This window comes from Budorcas taxicolor, chromosome 24, assembly GCF_023091745.1.
Source record: "Budorcas taxicolor isolate Tak-1 chromosome 24, Takin1.1, whole genome shotgun sequence".
In the NCBI taxonomy this organism is placed as follows: Eukaryota; Metazoa; Chordata; class Mammalia; order Artiodactyla; family Bovidae; genus Budorcas; species Budorcas taxicolor.
Window position 1 is genome coordinate 11,000,523 of NC_068933.1, and position 27,557 is coordinate 11,028,079.

Here is a 27,557-nt window from a genome sequence, read left to right on the forward strand (position 1 = left end):
TTATTTTATCAAAGAATAAAAACATGCTAAATAATTTTCTGTTTAGTCTTAGACGCTACAGTAACTTAGGAATTCTATTTAAAAATCTCACCATAATCACCGTGATAAAATAACAGGAGGTACAGATGCATAAGCTGAATGATTTATATATTATACTGATAACTCTGATATATGCTAACATATATAACTCATTATTTTGAAATATCAAATTTGGAAGTGGAACAAGAAGACACTTCAGGATAAGACTTCAAGTAAGCAATAGTGCTATTGGTTTATAAAATGCAGTACTTAATGACAGCTTAGTTGTTACTGGGAAAAAATGCTAGTAAAGTCATGCTGCTTTTAAACTAGAGTCAAAAGTGGTTTTTCACTATTGAAATGCCTTATTTTAAATCGATTTAGAAATATCAGACAGATTAGATTAGAATCTAAAGAATTAAATGATGAGCAGATCGCGGCTAGCAACAAACCCAGTAGCATGTCTCGTTGCTTTCTCGGTGATAGAGGTACAATCAGATGAGAAGCAAATGGGGAATGTGCATTAGGTGCCTGGTTTAAGGGGGAAAAAAGAAAAAAGCTGTTTGCAATCAGTTACAGTTGACTGCAACAAAAATTAGTTTCCAGGGATCAAAGGAAATGAACAGCTGACCAGGGCAACCCAAATGTCCCATAGTGTGTTAAATATTTATTACTGAGCCACTTTGCCCAACGCAATCTGAATCTTGGCATATTTCCACCAAAACAGTCCATCAGTAATTAATTTGGCATGCCATTTTGCATAAGATTTGTAATTAATATCAGTCTATATTATCCTGAACTTTTTTCACTGCAGGATTCAATCTCCCCCCTTTCAAAAACGTGATAAAATGGCCATTTTCTGTTTTGTTTCGAACTCAGGCCATATATTAAAAAGAAAGAGGAAAATGCATTGCAATACCCATGAAGGAGACAGCGAAGTTTATAGACTCAATTTATTTGAGGTTTTTCAAGGTCATTGCATTTTTTTTTCCCTTCCACTGCTTCATATTATGAGGCTGTAATATGAATAGATCTCCAGGCCAGTACCAGAGTTTTAATGAACTATTAAGGCAGATCCATGATATTCTCTCGTCTTTTAAATGAGTCTCTCTCAAAGTTTAACAGGTTATAAATGGAACTTCTGCAAAATACATCATTTGGTATGGACTCTTTTCTTGATCTTTTGAAATTAACCCCTTTTCTAAATAAGAACAGTAAGGAAATGGCTGCATTAGTTGATGAACTGCCCCACCTACCTTCCTCAAGTTTCAGCAAAATCACAATGTTCAAAGCATCACATTCTTTACAGACTTTAGTTTCAAGGAAGGAATTGTTATATTTAATTCAGTTATTTAAAGTTAAATTACACTTTGCCTAAATGAAAAGCAGACTCAACTAGTTGTTCATTCCTATCTCTTGGTGACGTTTCCTCTCCAGTTTCTCTTTAGAGGCTACCTTTAGCAGACTCAACTAGTTGTTCATTCCTATCTCTTGGTGACGTTTCCTCTCCAGTTTCTCTTTAGAGGCTACCTTTAGCAAAGGATGGCAGTGCAGGAGACCTGGGTTTGATCCCTGGGTCGGGAAGATCCCCTGGAGGAGGACAGGGCAACCCACTCCAGTATTCTTGCCTGGAGAATCCCACGGATAGAGGAGGCTGGTGGGCTGCAGTCCCTGGGGTCGCAAAGAGTCGGACACGGCTGAGCGACGGAGCACACAGCACACATTTAAATGAAGTTTTATTACTGTAGTTTTTTTGTCTGTACTTTTCTCCAAACCTAATTTATGGGAAATTTTGTTTTAAAAAAAAAAAAAAACTTCACATAGGCTTGTTTTAGGTTCTTTTTCAAAAGCATGCGGTTAAGCACAACGGAAGATCAATACGCACATAATCGCCCTATTCCTGGTCTCCTTCTAAGTCGCCCCAGGTCCTGTCTGCTTTCTTTGGATATCTGGCTGTTATATGTATGATCCCTTTCCTTGCCTTTTCCTCCCATTTCTTTTTAATTTATCTTTATTGGGGATAATTGCTTTACAATATTGAGTTGGTTTCTGCTGTACATCAACATGAATCAGCAGTGGGTATTCGTTCGTCCACTCCCTCTAGACCCTGCCTCACACCTCCTTTTTCCCCACACCCCTCTAGCTTGTCACAGAGCACTGGCTTTGAGCTCCCTGCATCCTACAACAAATGCCCACTGGCCATCTGTTTTGCATATGGTAATGCATAGGTTTCAATGCTACACTCTCCATTTGTCCCACCGTTTTCTGTCTTCTGAGATGGCATGCAGGCCAAGATCAGCTCGCCCAAAGGCAGAGAAATATTAATGGTGCTCCTGCATTTCTAAATCAGCTACTACAATGTGATGGATATACATCTTTTGTATCTGGACCAGGCAGTGAACTAGGCATGTACACTTGTTTCTGTTTCGTTGAAGTTCAATAGCAACTTTCCTAGAATGTGTTACTATCTCCATTGTTCAGTTTAGAAAACTAGGGCTCAGTTCCAAGTCACTTGCTGAAGGCCATACAGTGATTAAAGCAGATAGAATGCAAATTCCTCTTTAAACAAGGAAACTGATTCAGCACCTTGTACTCTGGCTCTACGGCTTCCCAAGCGCTGCTGCTGCTAAATCGCTTCAGTCGTGTCCAACTCTGTGCGACCCCGTAGACGGCAGCCCAAGTGCTAGTCTTACTTAACTGGCTTCACCACGAGGCACCCTCCTAGAGGCAGACTTTCCCACAATGTGGGATGCCGTTAACGGATGCTGTGGGGCCTGTGATCTCCGCCTTCTGCAGGAGACAGGGAGCAGAAGAACACTCACACCTGTGCTACACGCCACCTGACTCACTTGAATGGCCCCCTGTTCCTGGCTTGACTCACGTGTTTCATGATCAGTCCTGAGATCAGAGGCACTTTACAAAGAGTCTTACAAAGCAGGACCCCATGCGCTGGGTTTCTACTCTAAGAAGTTTTCATAGTCACAGTAATATCCCCGAAGATATTAGCACTTCTAAGGGCAGCATATGTGACATTACTGGACTCTGCATGTCTAACTCTACTGCCCTTGATGTACAGTCACTATGGCAGGAGCAATTAGTTAATTGAAGAGCTGCTGGGGGTCTCCTTTACCTGGTGACTAGTTAATGCACTAGGGACATCTTTATTAATACTTTTCAACACACCAATTAATAAATTAACCACTATGTCTAACATCAGCTTATTAGGTTACCAGTTGAACTAAAACCCAAACACATGTGATATGCAGGGTAATAAGCTATAATGGCAACCCACTCCAGTATTCTTGCCTGGAGAATCCCATGGACAGAGGAGCCTGGTGGCCTACAGTCCATGGGGTCGCAAAGAGTCAGACACGACTGAGCGACTACACTTACACTTCTGGAAATTAAAGTCAAATGAAAAAGTCTGCAGTTTAGAACATGACCTATAAGTTCATATTCTGGGAAGTACACAACAAATGGCAATCTTAACAACTGAGGCTTTTAGAAATGAGCCAGTATATAAAGAATGAAGGGACAGGTTTCAGTCTAACAGTGATGATAACTAAGTGCAAACTTCCTTTTTTCACAGAGAAGTCAGTTTCTGTTCTTCTGGTGAAGTGTCTTCACTCCATGCATTCATTTTGTCAACAGTCCAACAATGCCTGGTATCAAAGCACTGATGCTAGCGCTTACTGTCTAGTATCTAAAAGCTCATCCCTCAAGGGCTTTATAGTATAAACAGAAAGGAGGAAATGACTCTTCTACAACATATACAAGCAATATACACAATATAGGAGCATGATAAGATATTTAAGGGTCATGTTTTCAAGAGTTAAGACAAAGGTGACAGTTTGGGGAAGTGGACCTATTGTCACCTAGCCGGAGTATATCCTTTTTATTCCAGTAAAGGAAAGCATGATACCAATGACAAGGAAGGAACTGTGAGTTTTTGAAAAAGTAGAATTAGTTAATGCTCACAAAATTTTAAGGCTGGAAGCATTAATCGGCTCTCAGTTATGATGACTGTTAGGTTCTTTTCCTGCAAATTGTTGAGTTGCAGATTTTTTTTTTTTTTTAATTGCAGAGATTGTTTTCATTCTTGGAATTTCATCTGCTTTCCTACAGTCTTTGGAAAGCAGATGAAAGTCCATCTTATTTGGACAATTGAGCACATATCTGTTTGTCAAGCAACCACTAGAAAAACCAAAAAAAAAAAAAGAAAAGAAAAGAAATCCAGCAGCTGAATGATTTGGCTTTTCAACATCTGGTACTACTGATTTTGTCTCCCTCTTGCCCCTCCTCCAACACTGACTGACTGATAGCCTTGCCTTTGCATGAAAGCCCATGTGAGTCAGATTTTCCCCTGTGAATTTCATTCACTAGTAATGTCAAGTACAAATCCTTTTTAGGCCATGTTGATGCCCTATGTAAACCCCTTTAATCGCCTAATTGTTTTTCCAGGGAGAAACAGCTCTAAGAGCGGAATAAAGTTCCTTCAGTGTTCACGACCGTATCCTCCAACCTTCTAGATTAAGAAGCAACAGAAAAACAAAGACTCTAAACTCATTCAGAGAACCAATTTATTATTGGATCTTAACCCCCTTTATTTTATTTCCTGTTTTTCAAAAGAATCTTTATCCTTCTGGACTGAGTGTGATTAATTATGGCATAATACATTAAGATAGCATTTTTCCCCCTGAGTAAGCTATATTTCAGAGAGGCTTTGTGATATATAGATAAGCTTATCTTGACATACGAAATGATTAAGAAACAGACACAACAGAGCTTCTCAGGAAAAATGCTCTCCATGGCTTAACTGTGAGCTTAACAAAATTTGTCAAGAGACAAAACTAAGCCTGCCTTCAAATTCTATATTTCTTGGCCATTTTCAAGTTGGAGCAGAAAATACTTTATTTTTATAGGCTTTGGTGGAGTTTTCCTGAATTTTAATATCTTAGGTACTCTGTTAATGTGTCACAAAGTGCTCTGTCCCTATGGAAAAAATAGACACTGTTTTAATGACATAAAAATTGCCCAATGGTGTTTGCAAAGAACACCAATTATCCCAGCTTTATTTAACTTATTTATTAATAATAAAAATAAATCAGACATGAAATTATCTAAATCAAGTATGATAAAAAATATATATGTATTCCAAAATCTAAGGTGGTTAACATTATGAACTAGAAACCAACATTTAGCTTGTAAAAGGCAAAATGAGAGAACTAAAGGAAGGATTGTGACATATTTGGGGAATGAGAGAGTGAATATGCAAATGCTATGAAAGAGTTAGATGATGGCACATTGCTAGTATGGTAGTAAAAAGGGACAGCAGTTCAGTTCAGTCGCTCAGTCGTGTCCCACTCTTTGCAACCCCATGAATCGCAGCATGCCAGGCCTCCCTGTCCATCACCATCTCCCAGAGTTCATGGTGGGTATGTATTCTGATCCAGCAATTCTTGGTCTTGCTGACTCTGCATCACTTGCAGAGAAATACCTTGTCTAAAAGCCTATAATAGGCTGAAGGTGAATCCCTCCAGACTTCATGTGTTGAAATCCTAACCTCAGGTGCAATGGCATTTGGAGGGAGTCATCTGGGAGGTGATGAGGTAGTAAGGGTGAAGCCCTCCTGAACGAGATTAGTGCCCTTATAAAGGGACCACAGAGAGCTCTCTCATCTCCTCTTGCCTGGTGAGGACACAATGAGACAATGGTCATTTACAACCGAAAAATGGGGTCTGACACCATACTGACACTCCGTTTCAGAGCTGCAGCCTCCAGAGTGTATCAGTTCAGTTCAGTCACTCAGTGGTGTCCAACTCTTTGTGACCCTATGAATCACAGCACGCCAGGCCTCCTTGTCCATCACCAACTCCCAGGGTTCACTCAGACTCATAGCCATCGAGTTAGTGATGCCACCCAGCCATCTCATCTTCTGTCGTCTCCTTCTCCTCCTGCCCCCAATCCCTCCCAGCATCAGAGTCTTTTCCAATGAGTCAACACTTTGCATGACGCGGCCAAAGTACTGGAGTTTCAGCTTTAGCATTATTCCTTCCAAAGAAATCCCAGGGCTGATCTCCTTCAGAATGGACTGGTTGGATCTCCTTACAGTCCAAGGGACTCTCAAGAGTCTTCCCCAACACCACAGTTCAAAAGCATCAATTCTTTGGCGCTCTGCCTTCTTCACAGTCCAACTCTCACATCCATACATGACCACAGGAAAAACCATAGCCTTGACTAGACGGACCTTAGTTGGCAAAGTAATGTCTCTGCTTTTGAATATGCTATCTAGGTTGGTCATAACTTTTCTTCCAAGGAGAAGTGTCTTTTAATTTCATGGCTGCAGTCACCATCTGCAGTGATTTTGGAGCCCCAAAAATAAAGTTGGACTCTGTTTCCACTGTTTCCCCATCTATTTCTCATGATGTGATGAGACTGGATGCCATGATCTTCATTTTCTGAATGTTGAGCTTTAAGCCAACTTTTTCACTCTCCTCTTTCACTTTCATCAAGAGGCTTTTGAGTTCCTCTTCACTTTCTGCCATAAGGGTGGTGTCATCTGCATATCTGAGGTTATGGATATTTCTCCCGGCAATCTTGATCCCAGCTTGTGTTTCTTCCAGTCCAGCGTTTCTCATGAGGTACTCTGCATATAAGTTAAATAAGCAGGGTGACAATATACAGCCTTGACGTACTCCTTTTCCTATTTGGAACCAGTCTGTTGTTCCATGTCCAGTTCTAACTGTTGCTTCCTGGCCTGCATATGCATTTCTCTATATAAGCCACCCAGTTTCGGGGAGTCTGTGATAGCAGCCTGAACAGACTAAGACAGAGCTGTTGTGTGAAATCAGTGTTGGCCCTTCTTCTGCTGGATCCTTTCCCGTCCCCTCCTCAGACACCCAATGTTTAATCCCACTCTTCACTCAAGGACACTCTCATCTATGTGGGGTCTCATATTCTTCCCGCCACCTTTTAATGACTCATTGTTAAAGGGCTTTTGGATCTTGTAAGCCACGGCTGCTGGTGACTACTGAAGAGAGAAGACACACCCACTGAAAATGTGGGAAGAAGTACTGAACCAAATGAGGCTTTTTGCCAATATTAGGGTAAATGTGGAGTGGTTGCCATTAGCATCACCTCCCCATAACACCATGGCCAAAGGGTTGCTTGGGTAAGTAGTGCTTGCACCTGAAAAGTGTCAAGGCATAAATCAGCTGTGAAGACAGGTAGACAGCCTTGGAAAAAGCACCATCAAAGTAAAATTGTCTGGAAACTGGTCACTCTTTTCAGGATTAGTCCCTCTGGTGGCCCCATGCTTTATTGTCTCCCCCAGCCCAATGCACTGATTTAATAGGAGAAAAACTATTCAAATAATTTAAATTTCCTGGTGACTTTACAAATTCCTGGATGCCAGGGCAAATCATTTGACCTAGAAATACAATTAGTTGAAAAGATGAACAATCCTTGTCTCGCTGATTATTTGAATATATGGTTTTAAAAAAATTGTCTAAAATGTACTGATTTGTATTTGCCACAGTATTCTGTGAAATAAATGTATGTAATATATATATAAGATATATATATGATGACATGTTCATATGGGTCCCAGTGAAGATTTTTTTTCAAGGTTAACCTGTGATCTATGTTTAGTAGTAAGAGTTATTGATATGCTATAAACATTCAAGATATTATAATATTTTATGATTTCCTATCAATAGCTAATATAAGCTATTTTCTTTTGTAGAAGTGGACATAAACAGGTCACAGCCTTAATAGAGAGGAAGCAAGTATTTAAAAGTGATTGCCAACAGATACTATTTTTTTTTTCTTGTCCTAGCCAAATAGTCATCACACTTAGCCCACCGATTCTTTACACATGAAAAGTAGTCTTATTGCTCCAAGGTTCTCACTTCCACCTAAATCCCCAAATTGAACTTTCAGTTCAAAGGGTCAGTTCTGCTTGCTGTCACTTGAAAGAAAACAGACAGACTTGGGTGGATCTGCTGAGAGCACCCCCTTCACCACCCCGCACCAGGCACCTGACCGCATCGCCCAGGCCCAAGGGGCCGCGTCAGGGCCTCCCGGAGGCTCTCTGGCAGAAAGGCACTCAGGTCTGTGTCCCTGTGATGTGCTGGGTGGCATGGGTACTTGTAAGGGCAGCTACTAGGACTCCAGAACCCACCATCTTCAGACACACCTGTTTACTTGTTGATTCTTGGTCACTGGTCAGCAATCCTTCATTAGAATGTTCTAAACTTTGTCTGACTTCTACTAACTGTTGACTTCTGTGAAGACCTTTCCAATGGATGAAATAAGACTTCAACATTTTGAATACAAAGAGAAGGCATTTTTGGTTTATAAGGCCTTTCCTCCCTGAAGAATGTCTGGCTCCCACCAATATAACATCAGTCCTTTCTTTATTCAAATGAAAAAGCTCCACAGAGCAAAGGGTGTAAGACCACAGATGCAACCTCATCTCCCTGCACAGCGGAGCTCCTGGTTTGGCCTAAGGCAACAAAACCCCCTTACCCTTCAACCCTCCTTTCTCAAGTGGGATGTCTATTTACGTCATGCCTTACACAACTAAAGGGACACGTCGGTGGTTCTTTAATAAACTAGTAAGGTTTGCTCCAAAATGACTTTGACCCTTTTTATTGGAGTATAGTTGATCTATAATGTGTTAGCTTCAGCAAACTGAATCAGTTATATGTATATCCACTCTTTTTAGAATCTTTTCCCATTAGGGTTCCCTGTGTCCTTACTGACTTCCCTCGTGGCTCAGACGGTAAAGCATCTGCCTACAATGTGGGAGACCCAGGTTCAATCCCTGGGTTGGGAAGATTAGTTATCTATTTTATATATAGCAGTGTGTACACGTCAGTTCCTATCTCCCAATTTACTCCTCCCTGCCTTTTTCTCTGTCTTTCTCTGTATTGTTTTCAGCATCTGTGACTCAATTTCTGTTTTGTAAATAAGTTCATTTGCACCATTTTTTTTTAGATTCCACATATAAGTGATATCACATGATATTTTTTCTTTCTCTGTCTGACTTCACTTAGTATGATAACCTCTATGTCCATCCTTGTTGCTGCAAATGGCATTATTATTATTTTTTCTCATCAGCTGAGTGGATAGGATTGACGATCATTGTTCTGGGGTAAATCTTACAATAGGTAGTGATCATAGAAAGAGTCTGAGTGTGAGAACACATTATCCCAGCGTATCGATGGAGTGACCTTGAGAAGTTGGTATGCTATATAATCACATCTCTAATAGAGCCAAAAATGAAATAGCAAAAGTAAGCTGAAAGTGTCTGACGCTCAGTCATGCCTGACTCTTGGTGACCCCGTGGACTGCCTGCCAGGCTTCTTTGTCCATGGAATTCTCCAGGCAAGAATACTGGAGTGGGTAGTCATTCCCTTCTCCATGGGATCTTCTAAACCCAGGGATCAAACCTGGGTTCCCCTCATTGTAGGCTGATTCTTTACCATCTGAGCTACCAGGGAAGCCCAAAAGTAAGCTGAGAGACATGTAAATAACTTCATGTTTAAGAAATATCACATTACTAGGATGTTTCTGAAAACTTGTCAAATAACAGAGCAGATGCCATAGTCCATGTCACAGGTAGAAGTCAATTTTTATAGGAAAGCCCACTCAGATATGTCTCCCTATTTTTTCTTCTGCAGATGCTAGCATGTATGAATCTTGACATGAGATATCTGTCTGTCTTTCCCTCAATCTGTGCAGCAGGAGCTGTCTGTCTTGTATTACCATTTTATCCCCAAATCCTTGTGTGCTGCCTGAAGCAGTATACATTTAATGAGTGAATGGATGTTGAGTTAAGAGACTTATAATATCACTGCAATAGAAATAATACTGATATCTCAAGTTCATTGCTCTGCAAATCCTGTTATAGGGTTCTTGAACAGATGCTGTTGTATAAGTTTAAAAAATTGTTATAAAATTCAAGTAAAGATAGTCATTGATTAAAACAAAACATGAAATTTAGTACTGAAAAATTTTGAAAAATTCAAATATCTCTATTAATTAGACCTATGCCTCTTTACACTTCCTTTGACTTTATAAATGCAAGGGAATATTATAACACACACACAGCTGAAATAAGTCTTGTTAGGAATGAAATTCAGTATCAGCCTGAAAAAAATCATGCTTCATGTGCCACCATTTGGTGAGATTCTGGAGTTGCAAATAATTATTGCTAATTTTCACATCAAAATAGAATAGAGATATTCTTATTTATATTATTTAAAATTAGAAATAACGCTGGAGATTTTAAAACCATGCCTTAATTATGCATACAAGTATAAACTCTAAATCCATAATTTAAAAATGTCATGAATCAATTTCTAGTAAGGAGAAGTTTAGCAGTTAAGGGAAGTTCATGAAGGACAGGGAAGTCTGGTGTGGGGTCTGTCCATGGGGCCACAGAGTCAGACACAACCTAGGGACTGAGCAACAAGATTTTTGTATACCTGACTGCTAATGGTTGTTTTACATGTTAATTTCTGACCAGTGTAAACAGGGGCAAAGAGATTCCAAGCTGTGGGGTCCCATTTCTTTTCTAAGGTTTCAGGACCTAAGAGGCTGTGCTTGCTGTTTTGAGTGAGACTTGACCTTAAACTAATGAGACCAGTTTTGCTTGTGTGATTCCTAAGTTGGCTTTCAAGCCAGTTCCCAAAGAGGACCTCGGAAAATGGACTGAACAAGGACAGCATTGTAGGAAATAGTATTTACCTTTCACAGGGACAGCCTCGTCGACAGGAGAAGCTGTAATTTAACTAGAGATCACCTTGGTGAAGATGGATTTTCACCAGTAATCATTTTGTGGCCAGATGCCCCAAATTCTGTCTGATTCTGCCATTGGGGTTTTCTTGCTGTGGTGCCCACTTCTCTAGGGCCACATGGGGTCCTCCTGAAGGTGAGAACACTGCCCACTGCAGCCTGGCTCCCTGCGAGTGACAAGGGCTACAGAGAATAAGGTGTTTAAGGAAAACTTGAACTCTGGCTACCCGCTGAGATCTTCTTCCATCAAATTGTCTGGCACTTGGGTCTTTTGGACACAGCTATTGTTAGTAGACTTCAGATTGTGCCCAAGCAAGAGTAGATTCACTTGTGGCTCAACTGGTAAAAAATTCTGCCTGTAATGCAGGAGACCTGGGTTCGATCCCTGGGTTAGGAAGATCCCCTGGAGAAGGGAAAGGCTACCCACTCCAGTATTCTGGCCTAGAGAATTCCAAGGACTGTGTAGTCCATGGTTTCACAGAGAGTCAGACATGACTGAGCTACTTTCACTTTCAAGAGTAGATTGGGAAGATTACACATTTTGTTCATTTCAGATTTTTCTTTTCGTTCTCTTCTAAGTTTGCTGAATCACATTTTCAAAAGAACTGAAAGTCCTATTCTTAGTAGGCATGGTATCTAAAAAGATTTAGAGGAATGCTAAAGTTAAGTTCTCTAAATGTGTACCCCAGCCATAGAAAATCTTTTGAACATAATTTTGAGAAATACCATTTAAAATTAACAGAGTCCCTATTGAATTATTGTGACCTGTATGGAAACAAATAACTTTGATGTGACTGAATAAATCTCTGCAATTTTTGGATAAAATGCCTTTACCTTAGCTGCGAATTTCAAAGTAATCTTGCAAATGCTATAGTTAAGTTAAAATGCCTTGCAGGTCAGGAAGAATAATCTTGTCTCTTATTACCTGGAAGTCACGCCACCTCTTCAGGCCATAGAGATAAGGGTTTGGTGAAAACAGACTCTATGTGAAGTATTTTTACATTTAGATTACTGTATCATGTATTAAAACTGTTTAAAGGTGCCTTAGGCTATACTTGGGCTTCCCTTGTGTCTCAGCTGTAAAGAATCTACCTGCCAATGCGGGAGACATGGGTTCGATCTCTGGGTCAGGAATATTCCCTGGAGAAGGAAATGGCAGGCAACCCACTCCAGTAGTATTGCCTGGAAAATCCCATGGACAGAGGAGCCTGACGGGCTACCGTCCCTGGAGTCACAAAGAGTCGGACACAACTGAGCAACTGAGCTTGAGGACAAGTGCACAGGGCTGTACATGAAATTCATTTAAAGAACTCTATTTGAAGTTTGTTGTTTGTAGAGAACATGAAACATGTCACAGAGAGGGTATGAGATTTCTGAAAACTAAAGCAATAGTCTGTGATTACTTTAAAAATACATATAAGGATCGTTCAAAACATTATAACTATTATTTTGTTGTTTATAACATTGATAAATGCTGCTAAATAATTGGTAAGAAGGATTCAAATGCTGGAACAATAGGGCTATGTTTGTTTTCATTTCCACGTGGTTTTGTACCCAGATTTAATGAGAACTTCTGTAACCCAGATGCACTGTCTCATCCTGTGGGAATGACAGTATCAAACCTCTGAAAAATTCACCTTCGGGGAAAGATGGCATACAGCTTCTGTTGCTGAGTACATTTTAGGATGAAAATTCTCAGATATGTATTGGATAAAATGTTTTTAGTTACAGCTGTTCAGTCAGTAATGGTAATACAGCAATGAAAAAAGTGAAATCAGGAAAAAAAAATAATAACTTCATAGGTGGAAATAGCAGAATAAAAGAGTTAAATAACAATAAATTAAAACTAGATTTTGAAATTCTAAGTCACAGAAATGTTTATTAGAAACAAGATTTTCTTTTGATTTTAAACATAATGTTGCTGTTGCTCAGTGTCCCAGTCATATCTGACTCTTTACCACCCCATGGACTCACTGTCCCTCACTGTCTCCCGGAGTTTGCCCAAGTTCATGTCCATTGCATTGGTGATGCTGCCCAGCCATCTCATCCTCTGAGGCCCGCTTCTCCTTCTGCCCTCAATCTTTCCCAGCATCAAGGACTTATCCAATGAGTGGTCTGTTCACATCAGATGACCAAAATACTGGAGCTTCAGCTTCAACATCGGTCCTTCCAGTGAATATTCAGGGTTGATCTCCCTTAATATTCACTGGTTTGATCTTGCTGTCTGAGGGACTTTCAGGAGTCTTCTCCAGCACCACAGTTCAGAGGGATTAATTTTTTGACGTTCTGCCTTCTTTACAGTCCAGCTCTCACATCCATACGTGACCGCTGGGAAGACCATAGCCTTGACTATATGGACCTCTGTCGGCAGAGTAATGTCTCTGCTTTTCAACACACTGTCTAGGTTTGTCATCTTTCCTGCCAAGAAGCAATCGTCTGCTGATTTCATGGCTTCAGTCACCATCTGCAGTGATTTTTGAGCCCAAGAAGAAGAAATCTGTCACTACTTCCGCCTTTTCCCCTTCCATCTTCACGCAGTAATGGGGCCAGATACAGGGCTCGCCTGCTGGCTCAGACAGTAAAGAATCCACCTGGAATGTGGGAAACCTGGGTTTAATCCCTGGGTTGGGAAGATCCCGTGGAGGAGGGCATCGCAACCCACTCCAGCATTCTTGCCTCGAGAATCCCCATGGACAGAAGAGCCTGGAGGGCTACAGTCCATGGGTTGCAAAGAGCTGGACATGACTGAGCAACGAGGCACAGCACAGCACTGCCATGACCTTATATTTTTTTAAATATTTAGTCTTAAGCTGGCTCTTTCACTGTCTTTCTTCATCCTCATCAAGAGGCTCTTTAGTTCCTCTTCACTTTCTGCCATTAGAGTGGTATCTGAGGTTGTTGATGTTTCTTCCACCTATCTTGAGTCTAGCTTATAACTCATCCAGCCCGGATTTCTCATAATGTGCTTAGCGTATAGGTTAAACAAACTGTTCAGTTCAGTTGTTCAGTCATGTCTGACTCTTTGCGACCCCATGGACTGCAGCACATCAGGCCTCCCTGTCCATCACCAACTCCTGGAGTTTACTCAAAATTATGCCCATTGAGTCATGATGCCATCCGACCAAACGAACAGGATGACAACAAACAGCCCTGCCGTTCTCCTTTCTCGATCTTGAATTAATTAGTTGTTCCATAAAGGGTTCTAACTGTTGCTTTTTGACCTGGATACAAGTTTCTCAGGAGACAGGTAAATGGGTCTGGTATTCCCATCTCTCTAAGAGTTTTCCACAGTTTGTCATGATCCATACAAAGGCTTTAGCATAGTGATGAAACAGAGACAGATGTTTTACTGAAATTCCCTTGCTTTCTCTATAATCCAGTGAATGTTGGCAATTTGATCTCTAGTTCCTCTCTAGTTCCTTTCCTAAACCCAGCTTAGGCATCTGGCAGTTTTTAGTTTGCATAATGCTGAAGCCTAGCATGCGAGGTTTTAAGCATGACCTTACTAGCCTGGGAGATGAGTGTATTGTCCAATGGTTGGCACGTTTTTTGGTACTGCCCTTCCTGGGAATTGGGATGAGAATTGAACTTTTTCAGTCCTGTGGTCACTGCTGGATCTTCCAGATTTGCTGACATAAAGAATGAAAACCTTGATGGCATCATCGTCTAGGGATTTGAATAGTTCTGCTGGAATTTCATTGCATCTACTGGCTTTATTAACAGCAGTGCTTCTTACGGTCCATTTGACTTTGCACTCCAGAATATCTGATTCTGGGTGGCTGACCACACCATCCTAGTAATCTGGTTCATTAAGATCTTTTTAATACCGTTCTTCCATATATTCTTTGCATCTCTCCTTGATCTCTTTAACATCTACCAGGTCTCTACCTTTTTTATCCTTTATTGTGCCCATCTTTGCCTGAAATGCTCCCTTGACGTCTCCAGGTTTCCTGAAGAGCTCTCTAGTCTCTTTTGTGTTTTCTTCTATTATTAAGTATTGTTCATTGAAGAAGGCCTTCTTGCCTCTTCTAGCTATTTTTTTTTGAAACTCTATGTTTGATTGGATGTACCTTTCCCTCTCTCCCTTGCTTTTCGCGTCTCTTCATAAAAAATAATATTCAATAGTAAATACTATTTTAGACCCACTTTAGCAACACTCTAGACTGTTAGAGAAGTACATTTCAAAGCAGTTTTAAAGCTTGTTAAATTATCAGCTAAATGATGATTACAACAAAGACATGGTTATTTCAAGAAATCAATGTAAAGGCCCTAATTACATGTGAAACATACTATGAAATAGCTTATATCCAGGCATTGTCCAAACATCAATACACCTACTGTTTATTCTAAATTATTTTTCAGTATCTCCTTGCATCACTGTATTAGTAGCACCAAAAAGTCACTTTTTCTTTTTTCTTCTTCTTTTTTTTTTTTTTTGGCTGACTTTGCTTCTTTAGAAAGTAGACACCTGGAATAATAAATCACTTGAAAGTGTTCTTTGTGCATTTCCTCTTGTTTTCCTTACAAAGAAATTCTAAGAATTAGCAAAAATTCATATCACCATTTGTTTGAGAGTGGATAGCTATGAATGGTTATTTTTATCATAGAGTCTATCTAAAATTAATGGCATTTGAATGATTATTGCTGTGCTGTGCTCAGTCAAGTCCAACTCCTTTCGACCTTATGGACTGTAGCCCACCAGGATCCTCTGTCCATGGGATTTCCCAGGCAAGTGTACTGGCATGGGTTACCATTTCCTTTTCTAGGGGATTTTCCTGACTCAGGGATGGAACCGGTGTCTCCTGTATTGGTGGGTAGATTCTTTACCTCTGGGCCACCTGGGGAGCCCTTGAATGTTTATTAGTAATAATGCTTCATTAATCAACAAGAATCAGTTGAGGTGGGAGGTAGGAATTGGCATACACGTGAGGTTGATTTGAGCACTTAAATGCTAAAAGACACTTTGTGTATTTTAAGGTATTAAAAAAAATAACTTACCCTTATTTTTATGTTAGTTTAGTGAGGTGAGGATGGAAGAAAGATGAGACAAGCACAATTGACATTTTATAAGGCTTAAAATGGCATTTAAAGTTGCTTGCTAATATAGGTTCAAATGCTTGCCAGGTACTGCTGTGTCAAGAAAAGCACCTGGATTTATTTTGTTCTCATCTTCTTTGGATTAAATTTCAATATTGCAGCTCCAAAGTGCTGAGGACCTAGAAGGTGCCCAGCCTAACCCCTGCCATTGCTGCCTTCAGGAACAAGCAACAGCCAAACAACAAATCCTCAGTCATTTGACTAGAAGCCACTGTTACTTTTCCTTTTATCATCGGCCAAGCAGGAGTCAGGGCTTGTACCTGAGATGTCTTGTAAGCACACAGCAACACACCACATGGGATTTGAATCATTTCATGGACTCTCACCTTGTTCTTTCTCCATTACCCACCATGGAAAAGCATCCCACTGTGGGCTTTTTGTTACCATCTGTAGCTGGGCAGAAAGAGTAACTCAGGCCATGGCTAGTGTAGAAAAAGCAGGTTGAATCTGGTTTACAAATAGATTTGTGTTCCTTTTCTCTCTTTTCCTTTGCTGCCTACAGCTCCCTCCAAGCACAGCTACTTTTGTGGTTGCGGTTGTTCTTTGATCTTATGCTGTGCCTTAAACCACACTGAAATTGTGAACAGCTCGCGTGAAGAGTTGACTCATTGGAAAAGACCCTCATGCTGGGAGGGATTGGGGGCAGTAGGAGAAGGAGATGACAGAGGATGAGATGGCTGGATGGCATCACCAACTCGATGGACATGAGTCTGAGTGAACTCTGGGAGTTGGTGATGGACAGGGAGGCCTGGTGTGCTGTGATTCACGAGGTCGCAAAGAGTTGGACACGACTGAGCGACTGAACTGAACTGAACTGAATAGTGTCAGTTAATTCTGGTATTTGGCCAACTCTCCCACATTGCTGTGATTGTAACAGTGACCCTATGGCCAAAAGACACAAGCAGATAGAGAGGACACATATGTTAGGGGTGCTTTATAATATGGTCTGCTATCTTGTAGGGATTATTAGTAACACTGTTCAGATCCCATAACTGTGGTCACATCTTTATGGGTATAGTGAAGATTTAAGAAAACTTTTGCAATAATTCCAACCAAAAGCAAAATCCTCTGCTATTCATGTCCTCTAAACTTGTCTGATGATTGATCCAAATTATAATACAGATTTAAGCATACAATATCCAGAATTCAAGTTTTAAAACTCTTATGAAGTTTTATCTCAACTTAAGAATGTCTAAATCAGATGAAGTATAAAGTGGGAACTATAATTTTCAAAAGATTCAGACTCTTAGATATGTCTGCTTGAAACATCTGCTGTGTGCTCAGTCATGTCTGACTCTTTGCAACCCCGTGGACTATAGCCCACCAGGCTCCTCTGTTCATAAGATTTTCCAGGCAAGAATACTGGAATGGGTTGCCATTTCCTTCTCCAGAAACATCTAGTAAATTGAAATAAAAATTTATTGTTTTTCTTGAATTCTCTCTAGAGCATCGTATCCCTTATAGAGCTGATTACAGATATTCAGGGTACCTGTTTCTAGATGAAACCAGAAGATTATTTGCTTTATCTTTCATAAAGATCTTCTGTATTTTCCTGGTAATAGTAATAATTTTTTGAATCTGCATACATTTGGGGAAAACATAATTGTGATAGATGATATTTCTATGGCTTATTTAATTTTTATTTGAACATAAAATCTGTTTTGAGGATGGACCCAGTGCTATCAGTTAGGATTACATGTGTCGTAAGGGCCTCTGCTAATGACATGCACATCTATCTTCTGGTTCAGTGAGACTGAGACTCTTCTCCATGGAATTGAAATTAAAACTATTTGTAAGGCATGTAGGCACAATTTCCTTTTCTACTTGAAACTGGAGATTCTTTCAGTGTTTTTGTGCATTGAAGCATTTCTTTTTTATTTTTTCCTCTTCAGCACTGTATCTTTGCCAACACAAAATCAAAGTTGCTTAGGAAGAATAAAGAATATACATCAAATATCAGAATTACCACTCAGAAAACATCTTTTGCCACAGTGTGTGGTAAAGCTTTTCATGTTTGTTTTCTGCTCAGGATATACTGAATGTTGTTCTGACTTCATGCGGATAAGTGCAGAACCATGATTACAGCAAATTTGCCTTTAATCAGCCGCGGGTATTTTGGTCCATCTTAGAGAGTGTTTAGTTATCTGATGGAGTTTTATACATTTTATTACTTTAGGAAGCTTATAAAATGGAATGGGGGAGTGTGGAAAGTCTCTGCTGTTTGGCAACTTTACATCATCATTATTATCATTCATTGTTTTGAATGTAACTAACAAGAATCGTAAACTCTGCATTTAAAAGCCCTTCATTCAATTAAAACTAAATTTTAATAAAATCAAATGGGGTATCCCCCATTTACTTTTTTCCATAATCACCTATATCATTCCAAATATTTATTATTCTGTTTATTTCCTCAAGTCCTGTATTAAGCTTTTTCTCAAATTTTTCAGTCATAGTCACACACTAAATAAGACATCGTTTCCACAAATATTGAATGTTGCTTTTAACTTTGATTTTTGTAATTTTGCCTTTTTTTTTTTTCCAGTACAATCTTTGTAAAGTGCAGCCATCTTATAGGTCTAGGATATGTAGAAGAATGATCTTGGATTAAGACCTTAGGGTTATTAAAGGAAAGACTGCTGTCTTAAAACCTATGGATGTTTGTATCCAAATTGCTACTGTGATAGTGTTTGAGATTTCAGACTCTTGGTGAGAAAGCCATCATAGAGAGTTTACAGAAAATAACTCTTCTCATCTCTAATTTCATTATTTAAGTATTGCCTCTACTGAATAGAGCACACATAATAAAATTGTTTTCATTTATTATGCAGAATCTTTTTTCAAACAAATATGGAGACTGATGCAAAGAGCTAGCCATTCTTCATTGAAGGAAATTAAGGATGAGGCTGATTTGGGAACACAAGAGAATTTTAATTTAGTGATAAATACTGTTTTATGTGGGAAGGAGGAAAAAGGCAGGGAGTTTTTTTAAGGAATTGTTTCATTTTACCATTTATCTTAGGCCTTTGTATATTACAATTATAATGACAAGACAAATCATTTCTGAAAAAAATCAAGTAATAGAAAATTTCTTCCTCAGGATAAAAGTACTTGATCACTAAGTTGTTCCTTTCTCCTCTCAAAAATGGTAACTGTTCTTCCATTTTAAAACCTTTTTTTCTGTATAGCACATCACTCTTTCTCAAAAGTACTACTAAAATTGAATAAATTGTTTTGAATAGCAGTCATTATAGAATGCAATTACTATTTTAATTGGGAGCTAAATTTGTTTTAATATTATAAAAATTAGTAAAGATGGGCTTAATTAGAATCATTTTAAAAATTTCACTTGGACCTTAAATGTTATTTAATAAAGATCGACCAATGCTATTTAAATGTAAAAATCCAGTCATCACTTGGTATCTGCAGGGGATTTATTCCAGTGCTGCCACCGTGCTCTACCCCTACCCCCAGGACACTAAAATCCTCAGATGCCCAAGTTCCTTTTCCACAGTGGTATAGTGGTTGCATATAACCACATTTGTCCTCCCATATACAGCCATGCTGTGATTGTGCTTCACAGATGTTGCATTGTTTTCAAATTGAAGGTTTGTGGCAACCTTTGGATGTCAGATGATGGTTAGCATTTTTTAACAATAAAGTATCTTTAATTAAGGTATGTACATTTTTTTAGACATGGTGATGGGTTAGTCACTCAGTTGTGTCCGACTCTTTGTGACCCCATGGACTGTAGCCCACCAGGCTCCTCTGTCCATGGGATTTTCCAGGCAAGAACACTGGAGTGAGCTGCCATTTCCTTCTCCAGGGTATCTTCCCAAGCCAGGGATAGAACCCAAGTCTCCTGCATTGTAGGCAGATTCTTTACCAATTGAGCCATACTGAAGAGTGTAAGCATAATTTTTGTATCCACCTGGAAACCAAAACACTTGTGTGACTCACTTTAATGAGGTACTCACTTTATTGTGGTGGTCTGGAACCAAATGCACAATATTTCCGAGGTCTGCCTGTATGTTAAATCATTTGTAGATTGCTTAGAATGCCTAATACAAGGAAAATGCTGTGTACATTGCTGTCAGCACACAGAGAATTCAGATTTTGCTTGAAAATCTTTCTGGAATTTTTTGTTTGTTTAATATATTTTCTTTTTTAAAAATTTTTTAAAAATGTATTTTATTGAAGGATAGTTATTTTCAATTTGAGATTGGTTGAATCTGTGAATGTGAACATGCAGATAGAGTAAGCTGTACTGTTTGGTGTTTGAAAGTTTTCCATTCCTAAGAGAGATCTGTTGATCCTTTTCCGGTGTGCTTGGGCTTATTTCTCCTTTTCCAGGGCATCTTAAAGAAGAAAAGAAACATGAAATTAGCATTCCCAAATTACTATTCCTTTGTATCACATTAGTCTAAAGGAAGGAAAGTATAACGTTCAGAAATTTAGTAGCTTTCTGATCAATAATATGGAGATAATGAGGTAGAAATGTATGTGAAGACTCTTTATAAGCAACAAAATATTTTAAGAATTTTTATTAAAATATAGTTTATTGATATTTTTAAAATAGTTGTGTTAATTATTTTAAAGTAATATCTACAGTATTTGTTATGAGCAGCAGTATACGTGCCTTTTTGAAAGTTTCTTCTTTCCCTAACCATGATATATAATGTAGATATAACAGCAAGAAAAAGGGAACAACATAGAACCACAAGCAATAAATGACAGTCAGTGGAACCATTTCCAAGTCAATAGTCGGTGTAAATTTCAAGATTTAGAAAATAAGGGAAGCCTAGTACTTTTTTGCAGATATATTCTACCACTGTGTCAGTAGCCTCCCCTTTTTATCATCATTATAGAAACACTGTTTAAATATCACGTATGCTTTTGTTAAACAGTTGTTTTCTTGTCATTTGCAATCCAGTTAATTCTATAAAATTCATAAATAATTCAAAATTAAATCCAGAATAGTGCATAATTTCTTAGATCAAGAAACAGTGGACTTAGATTTTATGAACAGATTTTTTAAAATCTATAACATTAAATTCTACCTGCTCTCACAATATTGTACTAAAAATTAACATGCTACCATTTAGAGTAGCAATTCATCAAGTGTGGCTCATCAGCAAGGCTTATTTGGGACCTTCAATTTCATCTTTTTATAGAAATTATCCTTTTCCAGTAAATGATTGTATTTTAAACATTTTCACAGTAAACTGACAAAATCACTTGTGAGGTCAAATATTTTTATAACTAGTATTCTTTAAAGAGCAGTCATCAGAATTGACCAAAATGTCCTTGTTAGCAAAACGTTTCTAAAGGAAAAGTACCCCCCTGGTTTAAATGTCTCTACTCCTTTAGAATTAACATCATAAATGCTGCCTAAAGCAACAGCAGTCACAGACAGAACCTGAGATTTTTCAGTATATTAGCATGTTGAAAATATTTAAGCTGCAAGCAATCTGTTAAACCAAATAAAGGGTAGATTTTCAAATGAGAACCGTCTTGGCTGCCAAAAACTGCCAAAGCTGCAGCAAAAAGAAGTTGCTCCTGAGTGTTATGGAGGAGGCCACAGGACAGGGTTGTCCATCCTTTCCTGAATATCAGAATATCAGTTTCTGTCTCCTATCCCTGTGCCTGCCTGGTCTCTTTTTCTGTCTGGATTTGATAGTGTCTATATCTTCATGAGCCCTGTAATCCATCTTCCTCCCATGTGTCAGCAGCCCTCCGTGGAAAACAAATCCCTGACTTTGGGCTTAAGAGTGAATCACAGAAGCAAATTTGCGCAGGCGCAAAGGGGATTTGACCTCTGTTTCACCACAGAGTGAGACGCTGCAATGTCACTGGGCCCGTGAGTGTCACCAAGTCCGCACACAACTTGGAAGGGATGCAGATGGCTCTTTGGGCTGACCTGTTGGATCACACAGTAAAGAATCCACCTGCAATGCAGGAGACCTGGGTTCAGTCTCTGGATAAAGGCCCTTCAGAGTCATCTTCCTTTCTGTGAAAGCTGCCCCACTCCATCTCTGGGCTTCTACTCTGCTACTGGGCCCTTCCTATTGCACAGAAGAGTGAGATTGCAAGTGAATGATTCTTTCACAGCAAAGAATACAGATTCCTGTGTTCTTTAAAGGAAATTGTAAAAACATCAGGGAGACAGTGAGAGCTTCCTTAATGCAAAGGGTGGCACATAAAAAAGGGATTTTCTATTGTGAAAGAGAATCGCTGTGTTTTTGGTTTTGGTTTTTTGGTTTTAATGTGAGGTGACAAAATTCTCCCCACACCTTTTAAATTATAAAATGTGGTCTTATTTTTTTTTAATCAATATCAACTCACATGACTGGCTCTATAATTTATTTTCTGAGGCTACTTAATGAGCAGCAGAGGTTGATCATGAATTCAATTTCTGTGTAAGTATATAATTAGATATCTTTTTTCCAGGAGGAAAAAACTTACATTTGACTTGAATTGTTGGTTGGTTTGAAATCAACACCTACCAAACTCCTATCTCCTTTAATGATTGGAAAAGAAGAGAGAGATGTTGTATCTTTCTGTTACTGCTTTCTGTGAATTTGGCAGCAAAAGAAGATATCACAGAGACAGCATCTTTTCGACAGATTAATGGAAACATTTAAAAGTATGTTGAGTGGCCTTTCTATAGAAGATTGTAGGTTAATATCCTCATCTTCAGGATTTTTTCTCTTTGAATATATGCATGAAAGAGACTTCTAAAACTTTGATGTTACAATACTCATTATATAGCTAAATGTAGAGATGATTGTAGGGAATGATTTTCCAGTTGCTGAAAGGCAAGATTACTAAAAATTATAACATCTTACATGTATATGGTTTAAATACTGCTTTTGTAGGTCTTGCTGGTTTTGTAAATTTTTTCTTTCTTTTTTTTTTTTAATTTGCGCTTTTATAATCAGACTTGCATGAAGACTAGATTAGCTGCTTTTTTGTGTGTGTGAAATTATTTTATATTAATTGTAGAAAATCAGTAGAGTAAAACAGTGCAACAAATAACCCTGGGAATATACCGTAATTCAAATACCAGCCACTGTTAACACTTCGCAGGGAAAGTTTCTCTGAGAACATATATATGTACTTATATATCGTAAAGAAAGAAAGAAAGTGAAATCGTTCAGTTGTGTCCGACTCTTTGCAACCCCATGGACTGTAACCCACCAGGCTCCTCCGTCCATGGGATTCTCCAGGCAAGAATACTGGAGTGGGTTGCCATTTCCTTCTCCAGGATATCTTCCCGACCCAGGGACTGAACCTCGGCCTCCCACATTGCAGGCAGGCGCTTTACCGTCTGAGCCACCAGGGAAGTCTCTATATATTGCAAGGTGGAATCATTTACATACAAGCCGTTTTTAACCTCTTTGCATGCAACGGTGTACTGAGTAGTATGACACAAGACCTTTAAATGACAGACAGTATAACAAGGGTCAAGTTCAGCCCCAAAACATCCCGCTGCTTCTTCTGTTCTTTCTTTATCCCTCTCTTCCCATCCCTGCTTCGCTCCACTGCCATGTGATTGTTTCTTGCTCCCGTCCCTTCTCTGTTACTGACTGAGCCAATAACCTGTTCTAGAAGAATAGCAGCACAGGCTCCGTTCATTACAAGCCCTAATGTGATGGCTCCACACATGAAGCATAAATACTTTCACCTTTTAGTTATGCTTTCACTGAGAAGGGTTGTTGGTAGGTGGTGAGATCTGACAAGTTTCCATGAATGTACATGAGCAGGGCCCAGCTGTACACTCTCAACAAATGCCCAGGAGTTGGGAAGTGTAGGAAGTGCAGCAGGGGCGATGTGTCCAGACTTGCTGCGGCAGAATTCCTGCTGGCTGACCTTGTGCAAATTACCTAAACTCTCTGGGCTTGGTGTCCTCCTTTGTAAAATGGGGCTGGTGCTCGCACTTCCTTCATAGATGTTTCTGGGAAGCAGGGAGTTTGCACACACACGCAGCAGCCCCAAAGAAGCACTCGGGACAGTGTCTGATGTGGAACAGGCAGAACCTGAGCTCTTGGTCAATCGCTGGGAACACTGTTCTCGATCACTGTCTGTGCTAATGATAAAGCAAATGTGTAGTGGATTTTACAGAAGGAAGCTTGATCAGTCAGTGTGAATGCATTACTTTGCTGATGGTAATCGTTAGAAGAAAAATTTAAACAACTCTGTTAATGCTTATCTGGAGTGCCAGAGGGTGACTCAAGGACATATGTTCCTTTATTAAATCTACCTTATTATTTTTATTAATCACACCATTTATGACTAGATACTGCTGCATATCTGAGTAGATATATTCCATTTTGGGGCACACGGAGACTTGCTTCAATCAGTTCATAAAATGTGGAGCCCAGGGCTTACCGCTGATAGAACACCTATGGAGAAGTGGCTACATAACTGATTCAGAAGTCCCTCATTTTATGAAGTTTACCTTCTAGTGGAGTCACATTACCACACGTGACAAACAGAGCACCATCTAGGAGGCGACAAACTCTCCTCTTTGAAACAACATACATATACATGTAGTAGTCTGGCAAAAAGAAGCTTCATGAAGGACGCAGGACTTAACAGTCTCCTTGAAGATGTGAAAGATTTGGAGAAACAGGAAAAAGGTCAGAAATAATTCCAGGTAAGGGGGAAACAAGGAGAATAAAGGCGAGACTAAACTATGGAGCAGATGAGCCTGGGTTAGATAGCTGAGAGTTTGCAGAAAGGATGTACAGTGAGTTAGGCAAGGTGCACACCAGGGAGAACGGTTCATATTACATCGATGTCCCTTGTGACATGAGCATTCAGGTGTCCTCGGGGCCACCAGTACTTCAGGCCAGCTGGCGACAAATTCAGGGGTTCCCATGGCCACTGTCAGATGTGATGGTTGACTCGACACACTCGCAGACTTCGCTCAGAGCTATTATGCGCATGCGAAAGTGAAAGTCGCTCAGTCCTACCCAACTCTTTGCGACCCCATGGAATACACCATCCATGGAAATCTCCAGGCCAGAATACTGGAGTGGGTAGCCTTTCCCTTCTCCAGGGGATCTTCCCAACCCAGGTCTCCTGCATTGCAGGTGGGTTCTTTACCAGCTGAGCCACAAGGGAAGCCCAAGAATACTGGAATGGATGGCCTAACCCTTCTTCAATGGATCTTTCTGACCCAGGAATTGAACCAGGGTCTCCTGCATTGGAGGCGGATTCTTTACCAACTGAGCTATCAGGAAAGACGATATGATGTGCTTGGTCACATTTGTTATAGGGAAAAGATACCAGTAACCACCAATCAAAGAAAGAGATCCAGAGAAGGAGGAACTTGAACACTGAGCTTCCAAAGATCTTGTTCATGGATCAAGGATGGCGTTTTTCCCCTCTGGTCAATGATGTGTGATAGTACATAGACAACACTGCCAGCCAAGAATGCTTAACCCAGCCTCTGGGGCCCTAGAATTTTATGGTGGTTCTAGCACTTTGTATACCTGACCAACATTTGGTCTCCAACCCTTCCTGGAAGGCTAGAGCTAATATCTTTAGTATTTAGTTCCTTTGGAGCTTGGAAGTTCTATGGCTTGTCCCAAAGCCTCCATTATTAATCACATCATTCGGCTGCCCTGTGGCCAAACCCCCAAGAAGACAAAGACATTCCTACCAGGCAGGATTTTACGGGTAGTGAGTTATCTCCTCTCAAGACCTGATTGAATGCAAAGACCAGAACACTCCCCAGATTAATTTGATCCTTCCCTCCACAGGATGGCATAGCAGTGTCAGACTGAAGCAGTTACTACTGTGGAAATGCTGCAATTTATTGAAACTGAGACAAACATATTAGATCCAATATTTGGAAAGTTGATTCCATTGTAACTGTAGCACCTAACACAACGCCTGACAATGTGACTGCTAAATATACTGGCAAAAGAGACTGCTTGAACATAAAGGGATAACGTTTTTGAAAATATTTCACTTCACTTGTGTACGTTAGGGCTTTAAAAACGTTGGTGTCGGAAAACCTTCATGAAAGTTTGGAAATGACATGGATGGTGTGGGGTAAATGTACAGATGTGCTGAATCCGAGACAGTAATAAATTCACTTGAAAATTTCCTAAAGCAGTTGGATGGTGGACTGAAATCTAGTTAACAGATGGAGAGTAGATATATATTGTTCTTATTGTTTACTTGCTAAGTTGTGTCTGTTGCTGCGACCTCATGGAATGTAGCCCACCTGCCTTCTCTGTCCATGGGGTTTCCCAGGCAGGAAAACTGGAGTGGGTTGCCATTTCCTTCCCCAGGTAATCTTCCCGATCCAGGGATCAAACCCATGTCTCCTACATTGGCAGGTGGATTCTTTACCACTGAGCCACCAAAAAAGTCCTAGGCATATATTATAATTCTGCGGTTATGGAATTGAGAATCATGAATGCAAATGGTTCTTTAAAAACATGATGTTTTTAACATTTTTTTAAACCAGGGATTTAGATTTTTTCACAGTTATTTACAAACACAAAAGTATATGAAACACATAAGCTGCATATTCCTTGAATGTTTATGTGCTGTCTTCTACATCGAGGATGATAGAAATTAATATTTCTTTATTCTACTCTAAGGGAAGTGGTGGTTGGCTTTCCCATTCTCCATCATTCATCCCCTTTCCATCTCTGTCTTCCAGAGAGGCGGCTGCATAACTCAATCTGAAAATAGGTCAGGGGCTGAGGTCTACCCTGCAGCGCTGGACAGACTTTGTCTCCCTTTTCTTCTGCTCCTACCTCCTTAATGCCAGAATGTAGCCACCCTAGATTCAGGAAGAAAGAAAAAAACTGAGGATACTTTGCAGGCATCATGGAACTAGTGAACCAGCATTAGTTGCTGCCTAATTTTTGGACAACTCGTTATACAGACAATAAATCTCTATATATGCCAGACATTTTATTTGGGTTTACTGATGTAGCTGTATTCTGAATTTATAAGCTCGCTGACTCAGACCCCTCTTTAGTAAAATGTAGATGATCTTAATAACACCTAACTACTCCTGTGGCTGGGAGGACTGAATTACGTTTATGAAAACGACCTCGCAAATTGTAAAATGCCATACAAATGTTAGTTGTATTGCTCATAAAAATCATGTGTTTCCTTTCTCCACATCCATTTATGAAGCTCAATGATAATGGCTGAAACAGTAAGTTTGCTGAAGGAGAAAGGAATAGGTCTTAATGAGTTATTAACAGCAGTCCTCTTCCGTGGCCACGCTTTGAAAGAGGACATCTGACTGCTGTGGGGCTGGCTTTTGCTGCTCCACTCCAGAGGAATTCACGACTATATTCTCATTTCTCCCAAGATCATAGCTTCCAGAATTACTATTGGAATTTCTATGAAAGGAGAATAGTGTGTTGATGATGTGACTAAATGAGGGACTTTTTAAAAGAATTATGCAAAAGGTCAAGTCCTTTTAAAAAACAAGATGCTATGCCACAATACACCTAGTGTCTCCACGCCAAACAAAAACACAAATACTTGCATTACAGTTCAAGGAAATTTAAATTTATCAAGATGGCAAAGCACATAGTTCATATGCTAACCCAAGGCTGCTATTGAATGAAACAGAGTTCATCCACAGTGTGTTGAAA